General features: G+C 41.9%; 2 pseudogenes across 2 annotated transcripts in view; both read right to left on the reverse strand.

The window, feature by feature from the left end:
• LOC309804402 (cytochrome P450 4F2-like) overlaps positions 1-23,695 on the reverse strand; it is a 24,131-nt pseudogene extending 436 nt beyond the window's left edge. The window contains exons 1-6 of the transcript in view: positions 23,662-23,695; positions 23,442-23,569; positions 21,925-22,046; positions 20,801-21,069; positions 20,394-20,460; positions 20,062-20,191 (exon numbers count right to left, since the gene is read on the reverse strand). The product of the transcript in view is annotated as a cytochrome P450 4F2-like (transcript). The remainder of the gene's footprint in view (positions 1-20,061; positions 20,192-20,393; positions 20,461-20,800; positions 21,070-21,924; positions 22,047-23,441; positions 23,570-23,661) is intronic.
• Positions 1-24,166, reverse strand: part of LOC309803952 (cytochrome P450 4F3-like) — a 74,631-nt pseudogene that overhangs the window by 44,571 nt on the left and 5,894 nt on the right. The gene's annotated exons all lie outside the window — the stretch shown is intronic.

Below are 24,166 nucleotides of genomic sequence, written 5' to 3' on the forward strand. Positions count from 1 at the left end.
GGGTTCATTTCTTCCCTTCTTTTTGCATCACTTTCTCAAATTTAAAATGTTTTAAAGTTATAAAAGTTATATTTAAGTTTTGGGACGTGTGGAAACCTGCCATTGAAGGTAACTGTCATTAGAAGATTCAGTAAATTCAAAATCTACATAGTTACATCTGTTACATAGTTACAGTGGGCTTTGATGTGAAGCTGGTCCGAAGCTAGGAACCGAAAAAAAATTTTTTCCCTCAGAGAGGCATGACCCAGGACTTCATTTTCATCTAGGAAGTCAAGAGGGTCCACAATAGTGAGAGGAGGTCGAGGGGGCAGGAGTGGGGCCACTTCCTTCAGCACCTGGGACAGCAGCTGCCTCAGGACTTGCCCCAATCAGGCTGTAGGAGGTCCTGGGATAGAGTCTAGTCTCAGAGCCTTTCAGGGGCCAGAAGACTTACTGCTTGCAAAATAAGAAAGAAACACTGTAACATGAAATGAGGAAATATTTAGTATATTCTAAGCTGAAAATCACATATGTTTTCCTTTGCCTTCAGAGTTCTTATTTAAAATGTTTTTCTTTTCCCCCAAATGATACCTTGCCATAGAAGAAAACACAAATAATAAAAAGTAAGAAATAAAAATCATATCCGTAATCCAAACATGTCAAAGCAATCACTGTTCATATTCTCTCACGTATACTGCCAATTTTTAATTTTATATGTAATTCTTATACAAGTAAAATTTTGAATTTACATCTAAATGTATTACATTTACATATAATCTCCTTTTTAAAATTACTATTATACTGACTAACAAGCACATGGAAAGATACACAACATCATTCGTCATTAGGGAAATGCAAATCAATGACACAGTGTGATATCACTTCACACCCACTAGGACAGCAAGAATATAAAACAATGGAAAATAACAAGGGTTGGTGAGGATGTGGGGTAATTGGAACACTCATACACTGCTGGTGGGGATGGAAAATGGTGCAGCCACTGTGGAAAACAGCCTAGTGTTTCCTCAATAAATTAAACCTAGAATTACCATATGACCCTGCCATCCTGCTCCTAGGTATGTACCCAAAAGAATTGAAAGCAGGGTTTAAACAAAAAGTTGTACATGGCCCTTCATACTGGCACCATCCACAATTGCCAGAAGTTGGATATTTGGGAAACAGTTCAAATATCCGTTAACAGCTGGATGAATAAAAAAAATGAGGTATATCCATAACAAAAAATATTATTGGGTCATAAAAAGGAGTGAAGCACTGATACATGCTACAACGTGAATGAACTTTGAAAACATTATGGTAAGTGAAAGAAGCCGGACACAAAAGGTCATATATTATATGATTCCATTTATATGAAATGTGCAGAATAGGTACATCCATAGAGATTGATTCAGGTGCTGGAGGGTGGAGGAGGAAATAATAACTGCTAATGGGTACAGGTCTGCTTTGCAGGTGATGAAAATATTTTGGAACTAGATAGAGGAGAGGTGGTGGTTGCACACCGTTGTGAATGTACTAGATGCATGGAATCGACACTTTAATGTTATGAATTTTAGGAATGAATGAATTTTATGTTAAGTGAGCTTTATCTCAACATAAAAAAATGTTATTTTATCTTACATTTTTCTTGTTAATCTGGGGTTTTCATATAATAATGTATTGTGAACATCCTTCAACAACATAAAATCATCCTGGGGGTCTTTAAAATCTTTGTGTTAAGTATTCAAGCCACTCTTTATTTTTGTAAATAGCATTATGTCAGGAAATAATTTAGTTTGTCTCACTTTGCAAGAATTCTCTTTATGCACCTTAATAAGCTTGAGATATCACAACCAATTACATATTGAGTTACTCTTAATCACGTAACTTTTGGTGTAGAAATTTCATTTTTATAGCAATAGATACACATGCATTCATGTAAGGTGTGGGTGTGGTTAAACACTTTTCATACAACACGTAAGGCTTGATGACTCCACAGACACTGATTTTGGTCCTATTAACAGAAGTAGACCACTGGAGGGGAGAAGGTTATGACACTTCAGCTCCCCCAGGTAAACACTGATTTCATCCTCACACCAATCTTATGAATTGGAGAGCTTAACTCACTTGCTCAAGGTCATTCAGTTGATGAGTGGTAGAGTGGGGGTAAGTTTGGTCAGCTTGGCTTCAGAATTCATGCCTTAGCTTCCAAGGAAGCAATTTTCAAGGTGTCTCAGCCCCAGGTGCATCAGATCACCTGGAGAACCACTGCAGGATTACTAGAAGACACTCTTGGATGAGTGGTGCCTAACTTTTTAAATGTAGTATTTTTGACAGGGGATTCATTCACTCATGTACAAAATAAGATGCTCAGTGAAAATACTTGTCCTCCATATGTCCTTTGTTTTCCCAGTTTTTTCATCTTTAGGTAAATACTTTACTTTTTGTATATCATTTCACAGTATATTTATGCAAATAATATATGTGCTTAGTTACCCTCAGCCTCATTTTAAAACTGTATGTAAATTTACAAAATTTACTAAAAGTAAAGTTTGCTCTATTTGGTGTACAGTTCTGAGATTTGAAATGTCTAGAGTTGTGTAACCACCACTACCATAGTCACCCTTGATAGTCAAAAACTTTTCACCCCAACTCCTGCCAAACACTGATCTAGTCTCCATCCCTATAGTCTGGCTTCTTTCACCTAACAATGCATTTACGATTCACTCATGTTGCATGCATCAATACTTTCTTAAGTAATAGTCCATAATATGGTGAGCCATATTTTCTTCACCAGTTGGAGGACATGTGGATTGTTTTCAATTTTGCGCTGTCATGAATGAAGCTACTATGAATATTTGTGTACAACCGTTCACTGCTCTTGGAATGGGATGGCTGGGTCATATTACATGTGTATGTTTAACATTAGAAGAAACAACCAAACTATTTCCAAAGTGTGCCATTTAAAATTTTTAATTTCATTAAAATTCCCAGCTTTATTGAGATATAATTGACACATAACATTTCTGTTTAAGGTATACAACACGTTGATTTAATACATTTATAACTTAGAAAGTGATGATACATAGTATTAGCTACCACCTCTACCCCGTCACATACTTACCATTTCTTTTTTGTGGTCAGAACATTTAAGATCTACTCTTTCAGGAACATTCAAGTTTCTGACACAGTACCATTAGCTGTAGTCACCATACTGTACATTAGATCCCCAAACTCGTTCATCTTATAACTGGAAGTTTGTATGCTTTGACCAGTATCTCCCCATTTATCCAACCCCTGCTAACGATCACCCTACTCTGTTTCTTTGAGTTTGTCTTTTTTAGATTCCACATATGAGTAATATCATACAGTACAGTTATCCCTCAGTATCTGCGAGGGATGGGGGGGATTGGTTCCAGGACTCCCCGTGGATACCAATAATTGGGGATGCTCAAGTCCCTCATACAAAATACTGTAGCATTTGCATACAACCTACACATATCCTCCTGTATACTTTAAATCATCTCTAGATTACTTATAATGCCAAATACAATGTAAATGCTATGTAAATAGTTTCTGGTACACAGCAAATTCAAGTATTGCTTTTTGGAATTTTTTGGACTTCCCCCTCCCCCGAATCTTTTTGATCTGGGATTTGTTGACTATGCAGATGCAGAACCCGCAGTTATGGAAGGCTGCCTGTATTTGTCTTTCTCTAACTTATTTTACTTAGCATAATGCTCTCCAGGTCCAACCACGTTGTCACAAATGAGCAGGTTTTCCTTCTTTCTCCTGGCTGAATAATATTCCAGTGTGTGTGTGTGTGTGTGTATCACATCCTCTTCATCCATTCATCCACTGATAGACAGTTAGTTTGTTTACATATCTTGGCTATTGTGAATAATACTGCAATGAAATGGGAGTGCAGATACCTCTGTGAGATCCTGATTTCAGTTTTGCTGGATCATATGGCAGTTTTATCTTTAATTTTTTGAGGAACCTCCATACTCTTTTCCATAGGTGTCCGTGTCATTTAAAATTCCTCTCATTAACGTGTGAGAGTTCTGGTTGCTGCCCATACTCACTGGCACCTGGCAGTGTCAGTTTTTCCCCAGCCATTCTTATAGGTGTGCAATGATATATCACTGTGATTTTAATTTGCACTTCCTATTGGCTAATGATGTTGAGCATTTTTTCATGTGCCTATTGGCCATCCATATATCTTCTGTGGTAAAGCACCTGTTCAAATCTTTTGCCCATTAATTTTCCTTGGATTGTTACCTTCCACTGTTGCATTTTACATACAAATCCTTTGTCAGATATGTGATATGCAGGTCTCTTTTCCTAGTGTGTGGTTGGTCTTTATCTTAAATTTCTTTCACAGAACAAAACTTTAAAAGGTTTCTAAAGTGCAGTTTATCCATTTTTTCGTTTCATGATTATGCTGTTGGTGTTATATACAAGAACGCTGTTTAACTTAAGGCCACAAAGATTCTCTTCTATGTTTTCTTCTAAAAGTTTTACATTTTTACATTATTTAGTTCTATGGTTCATATTAAATTAAATTTTGTATAAAGTGTGAGGTACGGGATAACTTTTTTTTTTTTTTTTTTTTGCATGTGGATGTCAAATTTTTCCAGTACTACTTACTGAGAAGACTATCCTTTGTACATTGACTTGCCCTGCAAGTTTTTTTAAAAAAAATTTCTGGACTCTCTATACTGTCCAATTGATTAATATGCCTTTGACCAGTATCACACTGTCGTTATTACTGTTGTTTTATACTATGTGTTGAAAGGGGTCTTGTAAATCCTTCAACTAAATTTTTCCTTTTCCGAAAAATTTTGGCTCTGATAAATCCTTTGCATTTTCATGTAAATTTTGTAATCAGCTTATCTATTTCTACAAAAGTCCTCCTGAGATTGTGATCTCATAGAATTTGTAGACCATTTGAGTAGACTTAGCATCTTAACAATATTGAGTCTTCTCCACGAATATTGTATATGTCTCCATTAATTTGGATCTTCTTGGATTTCTTTTATCAGTGTCTTGAAGTTTTCATCCTAGAAATCATGCACATATTTTGTCAGATTTATACCTGAGTATTTCACTTTTTCTGGTACATGATACTTGAAAAAATGGTATTTGAAAACATTTTCCAATTGTTTATTACTAGTGTACAGAAGGGTTGGCATACATTTTCTGTAAGGACCCATATTGTAAATATTTCAGGCCTTACAGCCCTCCTCCTCTTCCTCTCCTTCTTTTATAATTCTTTTAAAATATAAAACAATTCACTGCTTGTATATCTTAGAGAAACAGGGCACAGGCCAGACTTGGTCCATAGACCATAGTTTGCCAGCCCCTGGAATATATAAATACAATGAATCTTTGTGTATTAACCATGTATCCTGAAGTCTATTGGGTCATTCCCAATGGAATACAAATAACACTGCTATTTCCTCAATCTTTGAAAAAAAAAATCCTTGTGCTTGATCCCACTTTCCCACCTGTTAACCCACAGTTTCTTTCCCCCACCATGAAGCTAACCCCTTCAAAGAGCTATCTATACTTGAGGTGTCAAATGTCTTTTCTCCCACTACAAATGGGCTTTGACTTTCCACTAAGGGCTGTGATGGTGAATGAATGAGAGACAGGGAGGAGGGGAGGCATGGACCCCATGGGTCCCCTGCTTAATTTTCAAAACACACCCAGGCCTGGTCCAGTCACTGGCTGTTGTGGGGTGTCTATTCCTCTTCTGAGTGTGTTGGAGCCTCCTTCTGCTAGAAGATTCAGAGACAACAAGCTCTAAGACATTCGGTCTCCATTAATTCAATGTGTGTGTGTGACTATGTGACTGTGTGTGGGATTGTGTGTAAGTGTATGTATGACTGTGAACACAAATGTGTCATGGTGTGTGTATATGAGTATATGCATGTAATTGTGTGCATGGTTACATGCATGCATATATTGTGCTTTGCACTCGTGCATGTGCACGTGTATGTAGCTGCAAGCACATGTGGTGTATGTAACTGTGTTTTTGTGTCTGTGTGTACACAGTGTGTATGTGATTGTGTATGCAGTTGTATGCATGTGTGGGTGAACGTGTGTGTATGTGTGTAAGGGTGTAAATGTATGTGTCTTGAAGTCACTGAACCACTGTAACGGTCTGCACCAGGCTGTGTTCCTGAAAACAACTGCTGTGGAAGGTTCCTGCCTCTGTCCCCAGACCTCAGCCATGCAGTGCAGGCAGGACATTCTGGAGAAATAATGCCTTTGGAAGCAGCCCTGACTAAGGATTGGTGGGTGTATGTTCTCTGCTGTCCCCGAGAGGGACTGAGCCCCAGGTGCCACAGTGTGAGCTTTCTTGCTTAAGTACCCTTTACCTGCTGACTTCCCTTCCCAGTCTCACTTCCACAGTGCCCTACTGGCATTTCCTGGGATTATTTCCCAAGGAAACAACTTGCAGTTGAATTCTTGCCTCAGGGTCACCTCCAGATAAAGTATTTGCACTTGAATCCTTGCATGAGGATCTACTTCCAGAGGATGCAAACCAAGACACACATAGGCTCACTCCTCCAATCCCCAAGGGTCTGTTATTATTCCTTTTTTACTGAGAAGGAATGTGAGTCTGAGAGAGGGCAATTTACTGGCCCAAGGTCACACACCTGGAGAGTGGCAAAGCTTAGCCTTGACCGGGAGCCATCTGATCCCAAGCCAGTGCTTGCTCCTTTCTAAGGAGCCTCTTCCCTGCTAAGGGCAGAGGGAAAGAACAGGTATGTTCATAGCCTGCAAGACAGCTGATGTGTGTGCCAGTAGGGGCTAAGGAACATTGCTGTTGACTGTGTCCTCGTTCTGTCATAAAATAAGAGAAATAAGGCAATTACTCATGCTTGGTGCTGACTGTGAGCTAGGGAATATTGTAAGCACTTTACTCATTTTAATTCATTTGATTTTCACAACCACCTTGTCATTACCCTCAATTTTCAGGTTAGAAAATTGAGGCACAGAAAAGTAAAGAGACATGCCCAAATTCACTGAGCTGGTGCTGATTTGAACCCTGGCACCTGGAGTCCTTGTTCTTAACCATGATGCCTTCTGGCTTCTACAGGTTGCATATATTGCATCCTGCCGCCTCTCAGGCATGGCACTAAGCATGCAGTAGCATGGTACTATGCACAACACTAAAAATTTTTCCCTTTAAAAATATAATCTGTGGGACTTCCCTAGTGGTCCAGCGGTAAATAATCTGCCTTACAATTCAGGGGACTCGGGTTCAATCCCTGGGCAGTTAACTAAGATCCCACATGCCGCGGGGCAACTAAGCCCTCACATCGCAGCTACTGAGCTCATGCGCCTCAACTAGAGAGCCTGCGTGCCTCAAACTACAGAGCCCACGTGTTCTGGAACCCACATGCCACAGCTACAGAGCCCATGGGCCCTGGAGCCTGCGCACCACAACTAAAGAAGAGAAAACCCCCATGCTACAACTAGAGAGAAGCCCGAGCACCACAAAGAAGAGCCCATGTGCCTCAGCAAAGATCCCGCATGCAGCAACTAAGACCCAATGCCGCCAAAAATAAATTTAATTAATTAATAATAAAGAAATAAATCTAAAAATATATAAATAATTTGTAATTACGTAGATTAGTAATTATAATGAAAAATGCTTTGCAGGCTCCATCTAAGAAAAGGAAACAGTTGAGTAAATGTAGACATTTAACAGAACCATTCTTCCTCCTACTCTGCCCTCCCATTCCAGGTGTTGGGTATAATTTTTCATTTTTTTTTCTGTGCCTACACAAACATCGACACTCACATAACTGGATTGCTGAGGTGTCCCATCCCTTTGCGGAATGCAATAGTCGGGTCCTGGCAGAGACCTCAGATGGGCTACATGAGAGTGGCTTTAAGTAGGAGCCATTTACAAAGTATTGGCTGTGTAAATAAGGAATGTTGCTTGCCATCTGGTTCTACAAGAATTAAATCATTAGCCACTACAGTTGCTAATTCAGGACAGAGACCAGGATGAGGCACTCTGCACATTGGGAAAACAGGCCTTTAGATAGTTTAGATATTTAGGAAAAATTTTATGAGCCTGAATTCTTGCATCCTCCCATACTTAGAAAAGTACTAAAATTATTAACTAAAAAATCTGTTCCTCATGACGACTACCATGATGTATATTGGATTGCACATACCCCTTAGCCAAAATCACATATATGCTGACCTCCTTCCTCACCTCTTTGGAGCAGTTCCTCAGAACTACCTGAGAGGCTCTCTCCTGTGTGACAGTCCTCAGTAATGTCCCTGAATAAAACTGAATCTCACTGCTCTGACGTTGTGCATTTTTTATTTCAGTTGACAATGGGCAAAAGGGAAAGCATCAAGGCTAGTATAGCCCCCTGGGGCCTAGCATCAGCTGAGAGCTGACACCACCCCCAGGCCAGGTAGTAGCTGTTCCTGGAACCCAGAGGGATTAGGTGAAGCTGAAAGCAGCAGTGGCCTTTGGCAGAGGATGGATGTCTGTCCTCTAATCCCCTCCGATTGCCTGCAGGTGCCTTCCGTTGACCAAACATCATCTCCTTCTCTGACTTGGGCTGCAGGTAGATGGCCAGACTGCTACTGTAACAGGGAAGAACAAACCTGACTCCACATTGGATCTATTCCTTTGTCTCTAACCTTTGTACTCTGTTGCCTGTGCTTAGTCATGCTGGCTCTGCACCTTTGTAAAAGAATGTTGCCTGTAGCTGTTTTGCCAAAAGTCTGCTTTCACTTTTAAGGTTCATTGGATTCGCTGGTAAAATAACCACTCGTCTCACACAAGTGAACAGCTTCAATCAAATCTTTAATAGGAGGAGCTTCAAGATGGCGGAAGAGTAACACGTGGAGATCACCTTCCTCCCCACAAATGCATCAGAAATACATCTACATGTGGAACAACTCCTACAGAACACCTAGTGAACGCTGGCAGAAGACCTCAGACCTCCCAAAAGGCAAGAAACTCCCCCATGTACCTGGGTAGGGTAAAAGAAAAAAGAAAAAACAGAGACAAAGTATAGGGACAGGACCTGCACCTCTGGGAGGGAGCCGTGAAGGAGGAAAGGTTTCCACACACTAGGAAGGCCCTTCGCGGGCGGAGACTGCGGGTGGCGGAGTGGGGGAGCTTCAGAGCCACGGAGGAGAGCACAGCAACAGGGGTGCGGAGGGCAAAGCGGAGAGATTCCCTCACAGAGGATCAGTGCCGACCAGCACTCACCAGCCCGAGAGGTTTGTCTGCTCACCCGCCAGGGCGGGTGGGGGCTGGGAGCTGAGGCTCGGGCTTCAGAGGTCAGATCCCAGGGAGAGGACTGGGGTTGGCTGTGTGAACACAGCCTGAAGGGGGTTAGTGCGCCACAGCTAGCCTGGAGGGAATCCAAGAAAAAGTCTGGACCTGCCTAGGAGGCAAGAGACCATTGTTTCAGAGTGCATGAGGAGAGGGAATTCCTGCCCTGACTGCCCACAGAAGGCAGAGCACCGCCTAAACGAGTTCCACAGAACGGCGCGAGCTGCGGCTATCAGCTCAGACACCAAAGACGGATATGAAATACTAACACTGCTCCTGCAGCCACCAAGAATCCTGTGTGCAAGCACAGGTCACATTCACACGTGCCCCGCCCCCCGCCCCCCACCCCGGGAGCCTCTGCAGCCTGCCACTGCCAGAGTCCCGTGATTCAGGGACAAGTTCCCCGGGAGAACACACGGCACACCTCAGGCTATTGCAACGTCATGCCAGCCTCTGCCACAGCAGGCTCATCCCGCATTCCAATTAAAACGACTGTACCACTCCCTCCCCTGCCCCACCCCACTCTGGCATGAGTAAGCCAGAGCCCCTTAATCAGCCGCTACTTTAACCCCACCCTGTCTGGGCGGGAACAGAAGCCTGAGGGCCACATACACGCAGAGGTGGGGCCAAAACCATAGCTGAATCCTAGGAGCTGTACAAACAAAGAAGAGAAAGGGAAATTTCTCCATGCACCCTCAGGAGCAGCAGATTAAATCCCCACAATCAACTTGAGGTACCCTGCATCTGTGGAATACCTAAATAGACAATGAATCAACCCAAAATTGAGGTGGTGGACTCTGGAAGCAACTGTAGCCTCAGGGTTTGCTGTCTGCGACTGACTTTTTCTGATTTTTATGTATATCTTAGTATAGTTTTTAGTGCTTGTTATCACTGGTGGATTTGTTTATTGGTTCAGTGCTCTCTTCTTTGTTTTTATTAATTTTTTATTTTAATATATTTTTTATTTTTTAATTATTTTATTTTATATTATTTTAAAAATTATTTTTCTTTCTTTCTTTTTTTCCTGCCTTTTCTTCTGAGCTGTGTGGTTGACTGGGTCTTGGTGCTCCGGCCTGGTGTCAGGCCTGAGCCTCTGAGGTGGGAGAGCCGAGTTCGGGACTTTGGACCACCAGAGACCTCCCAGCCCCACGTAATATCAATCGGCAAGAGCTCTACCAGAGATCTCCGTCTCAGTGTTAAGACCCAGATCCACCCAACGGCCAGCAAGCTCCAGTGCTAGACGCCACATGCCAAACAGTTAGCAAGGCAGAACACAACAGCACCCATTAGCAGAGAGGCTGCCTAAAATCATAAGTTCACAGACACCCCAAAACACACCACCGGACACAGCCCCACCCACCAGAAAGACAAGATCCAGCCCTTCCCACCAGAAAGACAAGATCCAGCCCCACCCACCAGAACACAGGCACTAGTCCCCTCCACCAGGAAGCCTACACAAGCCACTGCACCAACCTCACCCACTGGGGGCAAACACCAAAAACAATGGGAACTACGAACCTGCAGCCTGCAAAAAGGAGACCCCAAACACAGTAAGTTAAGCAAAATGAGAAGACAGAGAAATATGCAGCAGATGAAGGAGCAAGGTAAAAACCCATCACACCAAACAAATGAAGAGGAAATAGGCAGTCTACCTGAAAAATAATTCAAAGTAATGATTCTAAAGATGATCCAAAATCTTGGAAATAGAATGGAGAAAATATACGAAACGTTTAACAAGGACCTAGAAGAACTAAAGAGCAAACAAACAATGATGAACAACACAATAAATGAAATTAAAAATTCTCTAGAGGGCTTCCCTGGTGGTGCAGTGGTTGAGAGTCCACCTGCCGATTCAGGGGACACGGGTTCGTGCCCCGGTCCGGGAAGATCCCACATGCCACGGAGCGGCTAGGCCCGTGAGCCATGGCCGCTGAGCCTGCGCGTCCGGAGCCTCTGCTCCGCAACGGGAGAGGCCACAACAGTGAGAGGCCCGCATAACGCAAAAAAAAAAAAAAAAAAAAAAAAATCTCTAGAAGGAATCAATAGCCGAATAACTGAGGCAGAAGAATGGATAAATGACCTGGAAGATACAATAGTGGAAATAACTACCACAGAGGAGAATAAAGAAAAATGGATTAAAGGAATTGAGGACAGTCTCAGAGACCTATGAGACAACATTATATGCACCAACATTTGAATTATAGGGGTCCCAGAAGATGAAGAGAAAAAGAAAGGGTCTAAGAATATATTTGAACAGATTATGGTTGAAAACTTCCCTAATATGAGAAAGGAAATAGTCAAGTCCAGGAAGCACAGAGAGTCCCATACAGGATAAATCTAAGGAGAAACATGCCAAGACACATATTAATCAAACTATCAGAAATTAAATACGAAGAAATAAATTAAAAGCAGCAAGGGAAAAGCAACAAATAACATACAAGGGAATCCCCATAAAGTTAACAGCTGATCTTTCAGCAGAAACTCTGCAAGCCAGAAGGAAGTGTCAGGACATATTTACAGTGATGAAAGGGAAAAACCTACAATCAAGATTACTCCACCAAGCAAGGATCTTATTCAGATTCAATGGAGAAATTAAAACCTTTACAGAAAAACAAAAGTTAAGAGAATACAGTACCACAAAACCAGCTTTACAGCAAAGGATAAAGGAACTTCTCTAGGCAGGAAACACGAGAGCAGGAAAAGACCTACAAAAACAGTCCAAAGCAATCAAGAGGGCTTCCCCTCAGAAACTAATAAAAAAAAAAAATTAAAAAAATAAAAAAGAGGGCTTCCCTGGTGGCACAGTGGTTGAGAGTCCGCCTGCCGCTGCAGGGGACACGGGTTCATGCCCTGGTTCGGGAAGATCCCACATGCCATGGAGTGGCTAGGCCCGTGAGCCATGGCCGCTGAGCCTGCGCGTCTGGAGCCTGTGCTCCACAACGGGAGTGGCCACAACAGCGAGAGGCCTGCGTACCACAAAAAAAAAAAAAAACAATCAAGAAAATGGTAATAGGAACATACATATCAATAATTACCTTAAATGTAAATGGATTTAATGCTCCAACAAAAAAACATAGACTGGCTGAATGGATACAAAAACAAGACCTGTATATATGCTGTCTACAAGAGACCCACTTCAGACCTAGGGACACATACAGACTGAAAGTGAGGGGATGGAAAAAGATATTCCATGTAAATGGAAATCAAAATAAAGCTGGAGTAGCAATACTCATATCAGAAAAAATAGACTTTAAAATAAAGAATATTACAAGGCACAAAGAAGGACACTACATAATGATCAAGGGATTAATCTAAGAAAATATAAGAATTGTAAATATTTATGCACCCAACGTAGGAGCACCTCAATACATAAAGCAAATGCTAACAGCCATAAAAAGGGAAATTGACAGTAACACATTAATAGTAGGAGACTTTAACACCCCAATTTTACCAATGGACAGATCATCCAAAATGAAAATAAATAAGGAAACACAAGCTTTAAAAGACACTTTAAACCAGATACACTTAATTGATATGTATAGGACATTGCATCCAAAAACAACAGAATACACTTTCTTCTCAAGTGCTCATGGAACATTCTCCAGGATAGATCATATCTTGGGTCACAAATCAAGCCATGGTAAATTTAAGAAAATTGAAATATCAAGTATCTTTTCCGACCAGAATGCTATAACACTAGATATCAATTACAGGAAAAAATCTGTAAGAAATACAAACCCATGGAGGCTAAACAATATGCTACTAAATAACCAAGAGATCACTGAAAAAATCAAAGAGGAAATCAAAAAATACCTAGAAATAAATGACAATGAAAACACGATGACCCAAAACCTATGGGATGCAGCAAAAACAGTTCTAAGAGGGAAGTTTATAGCAATGAAATCCTACCTCAAGAAAGAGAAACATCTCAAATAGACAACCTAACCTTAGACCTAAAGCAATTAGAGAAAGAAGAACAGAAAAACAAACAAAGAAACAAAAAATACCAAAGTTAGCAGAAGGAAAGAAATCATAAAGATCAGATCAGAAATAAATGGAAAAGAAGTGAAGGATTGATAGCAAAGATCAATAAAACTAAAAGCTGGTTCTTTGAGAAGATAAACAAAGTTGATAAACCACTAGCCAGACTCATCAAGAAAAAAAGGGAGAAGACTCAAATCAATAGAATTAGAAATGAAAAAGGAGAAGTAACAACTGACATGCAGAAATACAAAGGATCACGAGAGATTACAACAAGCAACTATACGCCAATCAAATGGACAACCTGGAAGAAATGGACAAATTCTTAGAAAAGCACAATCTTCCAAGACTGAACCAGGAAGAAAGAGAAAATATATACAGACTAATCACAAGCACTGAAATTGAAACTGTGATTTTAAAACTTCCAACAAACAAAAGCCCAGGACCAGATGGCTTCACAGGCGAATTCTATCAAACATTTAGAGAAGAGCTAACACCTATCCTTCTCAAACTCTTCCAAAATATAGCAGAGGGAGGAACACTCCCAAACTCATTCTACGAAGTCACCATCACCCTGATACCAAAACCAGACAAAGATGTCACAAAAAAAGAAAACTACAGGCCAATATCACTGATGAACATAGAGGCAAAAATCTTCCACAAAATACTAGCAAACAGAATCCAACAGCACATTAAGAGGATCATACACCACGATCGAGTGGGGTTTATCCCAGGAATGCAAGGATTCTTCACTATATGCAAATCAATCACTGTGATAAACCATATTAACAAGTTGAAGGGAAAAAAACCATATGATCATCTCAATAGATGCAGAAAAAGCTTTCAACAAAATTCAACACCCATTTATGATTAAAAAAACTCTCCAGAAAGTAGGCACAGAGGGAACGTACCTCAACATAATAAAGGCCATATATGACAAACCCACAGCCAACATCGTTCTCAATGGTGAAAACCTGAAATCATTTCCACTAAGATCAGGAACAAGACAAGGTTGTCCACTCTCACCACTGTTGTTCAACATAGTTTTGGACGTTTTAGCCACAGCAATCAGAGAGTAAGAAGAAGCAAAAGGAATCCAAATTGGAAAAGAAGAGGTAAAACTGTCACTGTTGGCAGATGACGTGATACTATACATAGAGAATCCTAAAGATGCTACCAGAAAACTACTAGAGCTAATCAATGAATTTGGTAAAGTAGCAGGATACAAAATTAATGCACAGAAATCTCTTGCATTCCTATACACTGATGTTTAAAAATCTGACAGAGAAATTAAGGAAACACTCCCATTTACCACTGCAACAAAAAGAATAAAATACCTAGGAATAAACCTACCTAAGCAGACAAAATACCTGTAAGGAGAAAACTATAAGACACTGATGAAAGAAATTAAAGATGTTACAAACAGATGGAGAGATATACCATGTTCTTGGATTGGAAGAATCAACATTGTGAAAATGACTATACTACCCAGAGCAATCTAAAAATTCAATGCAATCCCTATCAAACTACCAAGGGCATTTTCACAGAAGTAGAACAATCAATTTCACAATTCATATGGAAACACAAAAGACCCCGAATAGTGAAAGCAATCTTGAGGAAGAAAAACGGAGTTGGAGGAATCAGTCTCCCTTACTTCAGACTATACTACAAAGTTACAGTAATCAAGATAGTATGGTACTGGCACTAAAACAGAAATATAGATCAATGGAACAGGATAGAAAGCCCAGAGATAAACCCACGCACATATGGTCACCTTATTTTTGATAAAGGAGGCAAGAAGATACAATGGAGAAAAGACAGTCTCTTCAATAACTGGTGCTGAGAAGACTGGACTGCTACATGTAAAAGAATGAAATTAGAACACTCCCTAACACCATACACAAAAATAAACTCAAAATGGATTAAAGACCTAAATGTAAGGCCAAACACTATAAAACTCTTAGACAAAAACATAGGCAGAACACTCCATGACATAAATCACAGCAAAATTCTTTTTGACCCACCTCCTAAAGAAATGGAAATAAAAACTAAAATAAACAAATGGTACCTAATGAAACTTAAAAGCTTTTGCACAACAAAGGAAACCATAAACAAGATGAAAAGACAGCCCTCAGAATGGGAGAAGATCCTTGCAAAGGAAACAACTGACAAAGGATTAATCTCCAAAATATGCAAACAGGTCATGCAGCTCAATATCAAAAAAACAAACAAACAATTCCAAACATGGTCAGAAGACCTAAATAGACATTTCTCCAAAAAAGATATACAGATTGCCAACAAACACATGAAAGAATGCTCAACATCACTAATCATTAGAGAAATGCAAATCAAAACTACAATGAGATATCATCTCACACCGGTCAGAATGGCCATCATCAAAAAATCTGCAAACAATAAATGCTGGAGAGGGTGTGGAGAAAAGGGAACCCTCTTGCACTGTTGGTAGGAATGTAAATTGATGCAGCCACTATGGAGAACAGTATGGAGTTTCCTTAAAACACTAAAAATAGAACTACCATACAACCCAGCAATCCCACTACTAGGCATGTACCACAATGTTCATTGAAGCTCTATTTACAATAGCCAGGACATAGAAGCAACCTAAGTGTCCATCGACAGACGAATGGATAAAGAAGAGGTGGCACATATATACAATGGAATATTACTCAGCTATAAAAAGAAATGAAATTGAGTTATTTGTTGTGAGGTGGATGGACCTAGAGTCTCTCATACAGAGTGAAGTAAGTCAGAAAGAGAAAACCAAATAGTATGCTAACACATATATATGGAATCTTAAAAAAAAAAAAAAAAGGATTCTGAAGAACCTAGTGGGGGCAGGACAGGAATAAAGACACAGACGTAGAAAATGGACTTGAGGATATGGGGAGGGGGAAGGGTAAACTGGGATGAAGTGAGAGAGTGGCATGGACATATATACACTACCAAATGTAAAATAGATAACTAGTGGGAAGCAGCCACATAGCACAGGGAGATCAGCTCGGTGCTTTGTGACCACCTAGAGGGGTGGGATAGGGAGGGTGGGAGGGAGACGCAAGAGGGAGGAGATATGGGGATATATGTATACATATAGCTTATTCAGTTTGTTATACAAAAGAAACTAACACAACATTGTAAAGCAATTATACTCCAATAAAGATGTTTAAAAAAGAATTCTTTGGGGATAATTAGCCATCTGGGGAAAAATATAAATTCCTTCCTTAGTACTTATACCAATATAGATTTTATATGGAAGAAAGGATTAAATATAAAAATAATAACAACATTAAATAAATTTTAAAAATGTATAATATATTTTTAAATAAATAAATCCAGAAGAGGAAAACAAACAAGAGTTTTACCTTTTTTTTTTTTTTTTTGGCTGCTCCTCGTGGCTTGCAGGGTCTCAGTTCCGCTACCTTGGACTGAACCTGGGCCCTCACCCGGGCCCTCAGCAGTGAAAGCACAGAATCCTAACCACTGGACCACCAAAGTTTGGAGTCCTAACCACTGGACTGCCAGGCAATTCCCAAGAGTTTTATGTTGTAATCTTAGAGTATGAAAGGCTTTTTCCTAGCATGATTTAAAACACACACATACACACACAGAAGCTGTAAAAAAAAATTAATAAATCTGACTACAAATAAATGAATGAAAAGCAAATAAGTCAAAAGATGATCTGGGGAAAAATTCTTGCATAACTGAAAAAGACTAATTTTCTTTATATTTAAAAAGTTCTTGAATAAACAACAAAGTCCTACTGTATAGCACAGGGAACTATATCTAATCTCTTAGGATAAAGCATAATGGAAAATATTTTTTAAAGAATGTATATATGTGTAAAACTGAGTCACTTTGCTGTACAGCAGAGATTGGCACAACGTTGTAAATCAACTATACTTCAGTTTTTTAAAAAAGTTCTTATAGGGACTTCCCTGGTGGTCCAGTGGTTAAGACTCTGCCCTTCCAATTCAGGGGGCACGGATTCAATCTCTGGTCAGGGAACTAAGATCCCACATGAGGCGCCCCCGAAAATAAATAAATAAATAAATAAATAAAAAGGAAAAAAAAGTTCTTATGAGTCAGTAAGGAAAAAACTCAAAGTGAAGAAGGCAAACTACGCAAACTGACCCTCCACAGAAAAAGAAATATGCAGGGTTGGTCAAATGTGATAACAGCGCTCAACTTTACCCATATTTAAAGTGATGTTCACCAAAATAACAAAGTATTATATTTCACCTAACAGAAAGCAAATTTTTAAGTTTTATGATGCACACTATCAGTGAGGATGCAAGGAAATTGGCACTCTCAAAATCTGTAGGAGTGAATTTGCCGAGAGCTATTAAATTGCAAAACTCAAATGGTCTTTGATTCAGCAACACCACTTCTAGGAATTTGTCCTAGAGACATGTCCACACATATAAGCAAAATGGATGTTCTCTACGTCATGTTTATTATAGCAAAAGGCTAGAAAACTATACACATGTCCATTGATGAGGGAATGTTTAAATAAATCATGGTACATTCATATGGTGGAATACTATACAACAATGGAAAAGGTGAATATAGGGATCAACTAGTCCTAGCACACCATGCAGGGTAAATCAGTACAGAGACACCAAAAGGCAATTTGGCAATATCTGTTCTAATTGAAAATGTTTACATAAATGTCCCCAGCAGAAGCAGCCTGGCTTAAGCAATGCTATGCAGCACTCAGAGAGAAGGAGTCTAAGGCACATTATTGAGTGAAAAGAACAAGTGACCAAATGTGTGTGTATGTGTATTTATATTAAACTGTAATAACTTAATCTTATGCAGGATGTTTCATTTTGTACAAAAAAAAAAACCTATTCTCATTATTGACTTTGCAATTCAAATTTAACTTTCCAAAACTTAAAAAAAAAAAGAAAGTATCTTGAAGTTATATTGTCAATGTTCATGCCTGAATGCTCTGTATATACTCTCGGTTGTAGAGAGACAAGACAGAATGAATGAGTAAGGTGAGAGAGACTGTGAACAGATAAATGTAGTGATAGACTGAACAACGTCTGGAAGGACACAGGAAACCATTGAAGGAAGGGATGGGATTGGGACGCTGGCATATGACAGAGGCTTATGTGAGGTGATGGATGTGTTAACTACCCTTATTGTAATCATTTTGCAATATATACATATATCAAATCATCATGTACACCTTAAACTTACATAATGCTATACGTCAATTATATCTCAGTAAAGCTGGTGGGGGGAGTTGATGGGAGGTTTATATCCATTGTAAAGCCCTCCGTGCTATTTGGATTTTAACCAAGTGCGTAATTTTTTTTGAAATTGGGAGAAGCACAAAAACATTTTTCCACCTCACAGAACTGCTGTGCTGAGCAAAGCCTTGCAGTTGAGGACACAACTTCCAAAACGTTTGTCCAGCCCAGTACTTCCTCTTCATCCTTCAGTCCTTGGCCCAGAATCTACCCCTGGACCCCCAGACTGCAGCTCATCCCCTCCAGTTTGCCCCTGTAGCTGCAAAGAGTTATTTCTAATACTCATATCTGGCCTGACCATCCCCTGCTCAAACATCTCCCATGGCTCCCCATTGCCCTCCTACTTTAGTCATGCATCTCCCTTCAAGAAAGAACTTGCTGTACAGCTGCAAGGAGAGCTATTAGCTGATAGCCTCCAGCTATAGGGTCTCTGGCCTCTGCTGTAGCATTCAAGCCAAGTCCACACTTTCCTGGGCAGCACACAGCCAATGACTGAGCACGGTGGGCCACTGCTGCCTGACTGTTTCTGCCCAATGTGACACTCCCCTAATGGCAGCATCCCTGCCCATTTTTATCTTTTATCCAATATTGGCTCGCCAAAGTACTTGAACTGACACCTTTGAAAACTCTTAACATGGTATCCAAAGCATTCCAAGAAGGGCTTCCATTACTAGCTCCAGCCTTATTGGGGGCCCCTCTGTTCCTCACACTGTATATTTCACAAGGATCCAGCCACCTTTACTTCCTCCCAAACATTCCAGGTTCACTTCTGCATGCTTCCATCCTGGCCTTTGCACAAGCTATCCCCTGGCTTAGGCACTGTCCACTACACACACCCAGCAAGCCTCATCTCCTTACTAGCAAGCCTCATCTCCTTTCCTCTGTGCCCCAGCCTTGCCCATGTAGGACTCCAATGGGACTAGACACTGAGTTGGGAAAGGGCAGGCAGTGTAGACATATTTACTGAACAAAAAGATGGATGACTTTTTTACCCCCAAAGATCTCTTGTGAATCTGTGGAATAGACTATTAAGTGGGAATTAGAGAAAAGAGCAAAAATTAAGGGAAATGAAGGTCTTTGGGGGAAGACCAAAGGCAGAAAAGCAAGAGAGGGGAAAAGAATTTCATATACTGAACATGTATTGGGTGACATCTGTTCTACACATATTGTCACAATACTCCAAGTAGCATTGTAGGGGAGAGATTCCCCACCCCACCCCCAATTTATAGAGGAGAAAAATGGTATTCAGATAAGGGAATTGGTTTTATTAAAGTCACATAGCAAGTTAGTGGGGCATTAATGTGAACACTCAGATCTTTCTGTCCCAGAAGACTACAAACTTTCACCTGCTATTCAGACTGGGTATCAGACCCTGCCTCTGGGGTCTGCTCCTATTCCCACTAAGCAATAATGACAGAATCAACAAAAAGATCTTTCCACTATCCCAGATGGGGAGCAGAGACAATGCAAAGGGTTCAGGAACAGACCAAGAGGACCTGCACTCACCATTCAATCTCTTTAGGCTCACGGTCCCTCAGGAGCTCTAGCACCTCCTGCTGGCAGCGCTACTGGTATTCTGGGTACTTTGCAAGGCTGTACAGGACCCAGGAGAGGCCACTGGCTGTGGTGCCATGGCCTGAGGGGCAGCCAGACAGGCTTGGGTCTCCGGGATACTTCAGCACCAGAGGGTGGACAGCACCATGTTAAGCCCCCCCTCCGCCCCCCCCACAAAGACGATGGGAAGGATGGGCAAGATGGGGTGATCCAGGGCCCACCTGCCAAGTCCCTGGGATGAAGAGACCTCTGCCTATTCTGTAGTCCCACACTGGGACCCTCACCTTCAAACATGAAGGTGTCAGCCTCAGGTCAGATGTCCTCATCTGACAGTTCTTTCCCATCTTCACCCTGGAGAGAAAGCAAGATCCTCCAAATCACACCAGTTCTGGGGACACCTGAGCCTAACCTGAGATAGTCCCTGAAGCTCCATCATCCAAGCAGGATTCTTCCCTCTTCATCTCCAGAACCCACCCCACAGGACTCCTCCCTAATCTCCTGCCTCCTGTTTACTCCTTCCAGACAGCCTTCTACACAGTCACATCTAAAACTTCTCTCTGACCTGTCCCTCCCTCCCTCAAGCACCCTCTATGACTCCCTCGCACTCTCTGGATCAAGTCCAAGTTCTTAGACCTGACATTTGAAAACAAGGTCCAGTCTATCTCTGAATTTAGATACCAGAGAAGCCTACCTTGGCCAGCAGGAGCACATCAATGAAGTCCAAAGTCTCGGCCTTAGCCTTGGCCTTGAGGAAGTCTTGGGAACCCTGAAAATGAGGGTGAATGCCGCTCCCTGATGACAGCCTCTGTGAAGTCGTTCACCAGGTCGCAGGCCCTATGGAAGTGCTGTCCGTCGCGGGTGAGGTAGTACAGGAGGTCCATGTGCAGGAAGATCTACTCGGTCCGTTTCATCACAAGGGCACTGAGCTCCAAGACAGCAACGATATATTTGCTGGGCTTCCTACAGGGTCAGGCCAGAGAGAGCCTTAAGAAGCAGTATTGTATATCTGTGGGCCACCTGTTCTTAGAGACTGTTTCCTGATAGGAAGTCTTGGGAACCCTGATAGGAGGAAGCTCCTGGTTTCTAGGCTTCACATATTTTAAGCTGTTGCCTCCCTTCATGATCTCATACTGTAGGAGCACTTCCAGTCAGTAACCCAGGACCACATCCCATCCAGAAAAGAGCGCCCTTCAATCATGTTTCTCTCTCTGCCTCCCATCTCTGTGAACTGCCTCATGTCCTAGATCTCAGAGCAGAGCTTGGGAATCATGCTCATCTCTCCACTCTCCCACACAACATCTAGACCTGCCATTCTTTCTCAGTTTCCCCCAAATCTGCCACATTTTCTCCACCAAGGTCAAGATTCCTCGCCTCTGTGGTCTTCTCACATCCTGTGTCTACACAACAATCAGTCTTCTCTCAAGTCAGATGTTCAAGCTCAGCTTTGACCACAACTCTCATCAGGTCAAAGACCTTCTGTGGCTTCCTGGAAACATCAGGATAAAGTCCATATCCTCTTCTTCTGACTTCAGAATGTCCTTAAGATATAACTCTGCCCACTCCTCCAACCTCATACCCAAGGCGTCTCCACACCTTTACACATGTTCTGCTCATCCTAGCCTCCTGGCCTTTATCAAACAGTTCTACCTACCTGAAAGGATAGCTCCTTTTCTTTCCCTTTCCCTGTCCTTCAATGTCCAGTTCTGACCCACCTCCTCCAGGAAGGCCCTTCTGATAGCCCTGGTCAGTCCTCCCTCTCCCATCTACTCCCTTGGGTCTATGGCTCATGTTCCCAGGCCCTGGGCTGAGACTTACTCCTGGCAATTGCTGTCAAAGCTGAAGACACATTTCTGCAGACTGTCCAGGGTCCTGAGGCTGATGTGTTCAAACATGTCCAGACGAGTGCTGCCCTCTGAAGCCAGGCACTGCCACTTGGCCTGGACAGAGAAGAGGGCAGAGCTGGGGCTGAGACTTCCCGCTCCTGAGCCCCTCCCCAATCTCAACCACCTGGATGGACTCCCCCAGACCTGGCCTCTTGGTCCTCTGCCCCAAGCACCTATCTCCAGGGAAGACAAGGCTTGAGTGGGAGTGGAAGCTGTTACTATCAAGACATGAAGACCCCACAGCTGGTAGTCAGGAGACCTGGTTTCAAGGTCCAACTCTGCCTCTTATGTTCTGTGTGCTCATTGCTTTCCATTTGGCTTTTCCACTGTCAAATTTTAGTAGCAGTGAAGATGACCTGCTTTGGTGTTGGACAAACCAAGTTAGAATTCCTGCTCCACCACGCACAACTCACTTACTAATGAGCAATCTTGGGCAAGTTCCCTAACCTCTCTGACCTTCCATTTCATCATCCTTAATATGGCAATGACAATCATCTCTACCTCATAGGATTGTGAAAATAAATTAGACAACACATGCCATGGACTTGGTCCACTATTTCTGATATACAGTAAGTGTTAAATAATTGTTAACTACCATCATCATCTTCATCATTATCATAGTGGTAGACAATTGCAAAAATGTCCCCATTTCTTTATCCCTCCCTTTACCCTCACTCTTTGCTGTGAGATTTTTCAGCTCTTCCATTAGGAGGTGGAACCTGTTTCTCTTGAATCTGAGCTGAGCTGGGACTTGCTTTGGTCAACAGGAGGTGGAAACTATCGTGTGCTAGTTCTGACACCAGGCTTCAAGAGGTACTGCATGTTTCTGCTCATTCTCTTGGAGCCCAGCCTCCACCATGCAGTCAAGCCCAGGCTAGCCTACTGGAAGATGAGAGACAAATACAGGAGTCCATTGTCCCACCAAGGCAATCCTAAACCAGCTGACAGCTAGCCGAGCCCCAAACATGTGCCAAAGCTGAACCTGGATCAGCAGAGCTGTCTACGGAACCTATCCATGACCACGAACACATGAATAATTCCAGTTAGGATGAGAAGAATGACTCAACTGACCCATCATCTCATGAACATAATAAACACTAGTTTTTTTGAGTCCATGAGTTTTAAGGTGATACCTAATGCAGAAAGAACTACTATGCAATCTTCATCATTTCTGTCCTAAATTTACAGAACTTCCATGAAGCAGACTAGGAACTAAAGCCTTCTGAGCACCTACTATGTGCCAGGAACATGATTGCACTACATCTTCTTGATCACTCTTTAAGAAGGGATTATTTTCCTGATTTTACAGATGAGGAAACTGAGGCTTGGAGAGGAAAATCAGTGACCCCCAAAGCCATCCAGCAGAGCCAGGATTCCAGACCATATGTGTGTAAGCCCACTCCCCCTTTCCTAAGGCTCCAGCTGGGACCCAGAGTTCAAGAAACTCACATGCATGATGTCTGCACTCTTGGTGAAAATTTTCATATACGGCTTCAAAATCTCGAAGTGGAAGGCAGGTGTCAGCAGGCGTCGATGGTGGCTCCACTTTTCACCAGCACTCAGCAGGAGCCCATCCCCTAGCAGAGGCAGCCATGAGGAGTGGGCAAGGGCAGCACCTTCCCCTGGTTCCCCAAGGTTGTCCTCACCCCCTTCACTCACAGTTACTCACCCAGCCAGGGATTCAGGAAGATATAGAAAAACATATCCTTGGGTATGATGGTGGCTGACATGAGAGATAGAACATGGAGAGGGGGAGGGAAGGACTTTTGGTGGGGGCTGGAGGCTCCCAGGGAGGGGTCTACATTTCTCCTCCAAGCCCAGTATAGCTTGGAATGGGACAATAAGCAGAGGAACAGGGAGGAAGGGGGAGGTGGGGGGGACCAGACAAGGCTGTAGCACAGAGTAGAGCAAAGGCAGACCCCAAAGACACAACCCTATGTGCTTAGACACACCCCAACATGACACAACATGTCCCAGCATGCCTTGACATGGCTCCTACATGTCTAACATGTGCTAAACACCCAAGCACAGCCCAGCACTCTACAAAATGCCTTTACAGGGACCAAGGCCACCACACTTGCCTCAGCACTCTCTGACATCTCCTGGAACATCCAACATGGTAGATCAACAGTGTTGAGTTTCCACCATTCAAAACTGAAAAAGTCTTTGGCAAC

The sequence above is a fragment of the Mesoplodon mirus genome, assembly GCF_964341445.2.
Source record: "Mesoplodon mirus genome assembly, chromosome: 5".
In the NCBI taxonomy this organism is placed as follows: domain Eukaryota; kingdom Metazoa; phylum Chordata; class Mammalia; order Artiodactyla; family Ziphiidae; genus Mesoplodon; species Mesoplodon mirus.